Source organism: Pithys albifrons, chromosome 25, assembly GCF_047495875.1.
Source record: "Pithys albifrons albifrons isolate INPA30051 chromosome 25, PitAlb_v1, whole genome shotgun sequence".
NCBI classification, from domain to species: domain Eukaryota; kingdom Metazoa; phylum Chordata; class Aves; order Passeriformes; family Thamnophilidae; genus Pithys; species Pithys albifrons.
Genome location: NC_092482.1, coordinates 6,670,715 through 6,676,442, shown reverse-complemented (window position 1 = coordinate 6,676,442; position 5,728 = coordinate 6,670,715).

Below are 5,728 nucleotides of genomic sequence, written 5' to 3'. Positions count from 1 at the left end.
GTTCATGAGGATGAAGAGCAAAATTACGACCACCACCAGATGAAGTAACAGGATCTCCCCTCATAATATTCCTCAAAATGGACAGCTCCGCCCCAACTCCGCCTGCTATGAATATTATAACTAGATATTGCAATATTATAATTGTGCATGAATATGTAGGTAAAAATATTGTAATCCCTCACTAGAAATGTATAAATACTGTAGCTTCTCACTGTAGACTTTGGAGCTCTTTTGTCCGATACTAATCGGAGGGTTCCCCAACGTTGTCTTAATAAATACCTTGCTGTTTATTGACTAAAACTTTGTCTCTAAACAGTTTGTTCTGCCTCTTTGGGCATCAATACTTACCCGGTGGTGCGTCACCATTAGGCCTGTGAGGAGGGGATATAATAACCTTGGCGGTGGTGGACAGACAGCACCACCGATAACGTGTCTGGGGTCCTCTGAGAGGGGGAGATACCGGGGCTCTTCCGAGAGGGGGAGAATATTGGGCTCCTCCAGGGGGGAGGGGAGGATAGTTGGGCCCCGTGGTGAGGGGGGGGTATAATCCTTGCCAACTGATAAAGTTATGGTGCGATTGTGGGAATAAGTAAGATGGGTTTGTCCAAAAGTAAGGATGCGGAGGAAGAATGGGAAGAGGAAATGACCATAGATAATATTCCCCCAGATAGTCCACTGGGACAAATGTTGGAAGCATGGCATAGGACTCAGTGGACTAGGGATTTGGATAAGGCAAAGATGATAGACTATTGTGTTGTGAAGTGGACAAAATATCCCATCAGAAGAGATGGGATTCGATGGCCTCCCTATGGGTCCTTTGAGTTCTGGCTGTGTCAGTCTTTGTATACCTATGTGCATAAGAAGTGTGCTCGAGAGGATGCAGAAATTGGATATGCAGAATGCTGGACTAAAAGTGTTGGAATATTTGCGGTACAGGAGGAAAAGGGAGACAGTGAAGGAGAGAAGGGGACAGGACCCAAGAAGAAGGGGACCAGATGGGACCCCTTGGAATATATGGAGAGTGGGAATTTGTTTAATCCTCCACCATATAACCCTGGGGCGGAGGGGGGCAGGATTTGGAGGAGGAAGCTCCAAGGCCCCCAAGAACACAGAGCATAACTCGATGGGAACGAGAGAGAGAACGGGACCCAGAACTGTATCCCCTAAGGGAGGTCCCCATGCAAGGAGTCCAAGGGGGAATCGGGTTTATAAATGTACCTCTGACCAGCTCAGAGGTACGGGAGTTTAAGAAATCGATGAAAAAACTGCTGGAAGATCCTGTGGGATTGGCTGAGAATCTGGATCGGTTCTTAGGGCCTAACATGTACACATGGGAAGAGATGCAGTCTATATTGACCATTTTGTTTTCAGGGGAAGAAAGATGATTAGGCAGGCTGGTGTCAGAGTATGGGACAGGGAGCACCCTGGTGGTGTTGAATGTCTAAGGGAAGAGCACAAGATGCCTTTAGCTCGCCCCCAGTGGGACCAGAATACAGTTGAAGGGCGATGGAATATGTCAGAGTACAGAGCACGTATTGTAAGGGGGATAAAGGAGATGGTGCCAAAAATTAGTAACATGTCAAAGGCACTTGAGGAGCAACAAAGTAAGGATGAGACCCCTACTGAATGGTTGAACAGGTTGAAAGCTAGTATGCAGAAGCATTCAGGGTTGGAAATGGGTTCAGCAGCTGGTCAGGAGTTGTTAAAGATGATTTTTGTGACGCGGTCATGGCTTGATATAACAAGAAAGCTAGAAAAAGTGGAGAATTGGCACGAGAAGGAGTTAAGTGAATTAGTGAGGGAAGCGCAGAAGGTGTATGTGAGGCGTGATGAAGAAAGGTACAAGAATAAGGCTCGAGTTATGATGGCTGTAGTACGTGAAGTGAATGGACAGGAAGGGGTTATGGGTAAGGATGTATTTGAGGATGGGAGTGAGAGCAAGAGGTCTATGGGCTCTGAGAAGAAGGGAGGCGGAGACAGGAGGAATAGGAGAGTAACAGATGGAGAAGTTGGATGTCTGAAGGCAGAGGGCTGGTGCTTCTTTTGCAGAGAGCGAACTCATACTAAGAAAAACTTTCCTAAGATGAGGAAGGAAGCCAGGGTCTACCAGGTCCAGGATGAGACTGATGATTAGGGGGGTCAGGGGCTCCATTTAATAGGGGCAGGAACACCACAGAAGCCCTTGATAAATTTGAAGGTTGGGCCCCAAAAGGAAGAAATTTTGTTCTTGGTAGATACAGGTGCACAGCACTCTTGTGTTGTAAAGTTACCTAAAGGTTTGAAGTTATCCAATAAGAGTGTGTGGGTAACCGGGGCAAAGGGGGAAAGGTTTGAAGTACCATTGTTAGAAGAAGTTGAAATTAGAGGAAACGGAAAACAGGTGATAGGCAATCTATTAGTGGTCTCTAACGCTGGAGTTAATTTGTTGGGGCGAGATTTAATGGGACTGTTAGGGGTTGGAGTTATTCCAGAGGGAGATGGAGTAGCAGTAAAGTTACTCATGCTGGAAGAAATCTTGGGAATAGACCCTAGGATTTGGGCCGAGTCGGGAGTAAGAGGAAAATGGATATTAATCCTATTAGAGTGAGTTTGTATATGCAAAGGCCAGTGAAAATTTGACAGTATCCGATACCCCTTGACGGACGGAAGGGCTTGAGTCCTGTTATTCAGGGACTCTTAGAAGATAAACTAATAGAGCCATGCATGTCTCTGTACAACACCCCGATATTACTGGTACGGAAGGCTGATGGGACATATCGGCTTGTGCAGGACTTGAGGGAAGTTAATAAAGTGGTCAGGACCAGACACCCTGTGGTACCCAACCCCTACACAGTGCTGGGGAGAATTCCTGCTGGCAGCAGGTGGTTTTCAGTGTTGGATCTTAAGGATGCTTTTTGGACTTGTCCACTAGAAGAGAGGTCTCGAAATATTTTTGCTTTCGAGTGGGAGTGTCTGAAAACTGGGAGGAAACAGTAGTACCGGGGGACAGTTCTTCCTCAGGGATTTTCTGAGGTGCCCAATTTGTTTGGGCAGGCTCTGGAGCAGGTCCTAGTAGGGTTCCAGTTGGAGCATGGGGTGGTAGTGACTTGCAGATCACTTGCTGTTGGCAGGAAAAAGTGAAGAAATTGTGAAGAAGGAAACTGTTAGGCTCCTGAATTATCTGGAGGAAAAGGGATTGAAAGTATCAAGGAGAAAGCTTCGGTTCATGCAGAAAGAAGTTAGATATTTGGGACACATACTGACGGAAGAGGGAAAGTGGCTGTGTCCGGAAAGGTTGCAAGGGATCTTGGCTGTCCCAGTTCCTAAGAACAAACGAGAGGTTCAGAAATTTCTGGGGTTACTCGGGTTCTGTCGGATGTGGATAGAAAATTTCAGTGAACGGGTCAGATTTATGTATGAGAAATTGACAGAGGATGTAGGAGAGACAGAAGAAATAATCTTTAAGACAGAAGAGGAGTGTCCTAGGTTGAGCTGGCAAAACGCCAACTGTCCAGGACAGGGTGAAAAGGGTTCCTCCCCCCCCTCCGACCAGCCAAGGGAAGAGAGGAGGGAGAGAGGAAAGAAAACTTCCAAAGTCAGGTTTATGCTGAAACTAACTACATGTATTTATACAGAAAAGAGAAAATTAAGAGGAAACTACAATATCACATACAGTTACACAAGTTACATATATATAACAAGGAATAACTTCCCACTCTCCAGTTAATACAAAGCCCATTACTCTAAATTCATAAGCACTCCAAAAGACACTCAGGAAGAAAGAGAAAGTATAACAACAAAATATTTCTACTTCCCTGAAGGCAAACAAAATGCAAGCAGAGGCAACAGAAGCAGGGCCTAGCATAGTAGAGGAGCTGCTAGATGTCTTCCTCTTAGTGCAGCCATGATGCAACTAACTAAGCCACTCCCACACACTGGATTTTACACCCTTTGAGATGATGTAGTATGGCATGGAATACAATATTATTGGCTGGAAGAAGTCAGCTGTTAGCTAGCTCAGCCCAGCTTAAATCAGCTGACAATCCTAGGCCTAGCTGAACTTTAAAACCTAAGTTTAGGCCCACCTGGCTAAACCCATAACAAGGAGAAATGGTTTGAAGAGCTGAAAAGAACTTCCCTAAAGGTGCCCGTGTTGGCCTTGCCAAATTTGGACAAAGTTTTTGATCTGTTCGTGAATGTGGATAGTGGAGTTGCGAAGGGGATCGTGACACAAGATAACGGAGGGTCTAGGAGACCAGTGGCCTATTTGTCTAAAATCCTAGATCCGGTGGTAAAGCGGTGGCTGGTTTGTGTACAGGCAGTGGCAGCAGTTGCTGAACTTGTGAAGGAAACCAGGAAATTGACGTTTGGGGCAAAGACAATCGTTCATACCACTCATAATGTGAGGGCTATTCTGAACCAGAAGGCAGGGAGATGGATGACCGATACATAGATATTGAAATATGAGGCCACCCTGATGGAAAAAGATGACTTGCAGTTGGTAAGCAGCAGTGTTGTCAATCCCTCACAATCCTCACAATTCCTATATGGGGAGAGTGAAAAGGAAATGGGACAGCTGGGACATGACTGCTAGGATCTGGTAGAGTATCAGACCAAAGTTAGGGAAGATTTATTGGAGGAGCCAATTGGTGAGGGGAAACACCTATTTGTTGATGTATCAGCTCGGGTAATTGAGGGAGAATGAAAGAATGGTTATGCTGTAATAGACGGGGACAGTTTGGAAGTGGTGGAAATAGGGAAGTTGCCTAAAGCCTGGTCAGCTCAGACATGTGAAATCTATGCATTGATAAGTGCCATCTGAGCTGTTGGTGAAGGGGTAGGAACCATATACACAGATTCCAAGTATGCTTGGGGTGTAGTTCACGTATTTAGGAAAATCTGGAAGGAGAGGGGGATGGTTACATCCCAAGGGAAGAGGTGGCTCATTGGGATCTGTTGGAAATGTTGCTGAGGAATTAGCGGTGGTCCACATAAGGGGCCATCAAGGCAGAAAAACGTGGATCGGAAGGGGAAATGAGGAGGCTGACAGAAGGGCAAAGGAAGCGGCGACCAATGAGGAGGTACCAGAGGTGCCCATAATGGTGCTGGTTGCAGATATAAACCAAGTTCCTCATCAGGTATTCTCCCAGAAGGAGGAGGAGATATTAAAGAAAATGGGGCTGAGTGTAACCCAGAAGGAGAATGGAGAATGCAGGATGGCTGGTTGGTGTTGTTGAGTGCCATGGCCTGAGAGGTGGTGAAAACCATGCACAACGGAACACACTGGGGAGTTCAGGCCTTGGTAGATGCATCCCTGAGGGAATTTGTATGCCTGGGAATATATACAATAACAAAACAAATACTTGTGGGATGTTTAGTGTGCCAAAAAGTTAATAAGCAAGTTCAAAGGAGTGGTCAGAAAGGTGGAAGAGGGCTGGCACTGAGGCCCTTCCAAAGCGCTCAGGTGTATTTCACAGACCTGCCCCCACAAGAGAGGTGGAAGCATCTACTGGTTATTGTGGACCATTTGACCCGTTGGCTGGAGGCCTACCCTGTGGTGAAAGCGGATGCTAAAACGGTTGCAAAGATATTGGTGGAACAAATAGTTCCACGGTTTGGGCCACCGGAGATTGTGGATTCTGATCAAGGACCGCACTTCGTAGCCAAGTCATTGAGAGCCTTATGTGAAGCTCTGGGAACTAGATGGGAACATCACACTCCCTGGCACCCTCAGAGCTCTGGCAGAGTG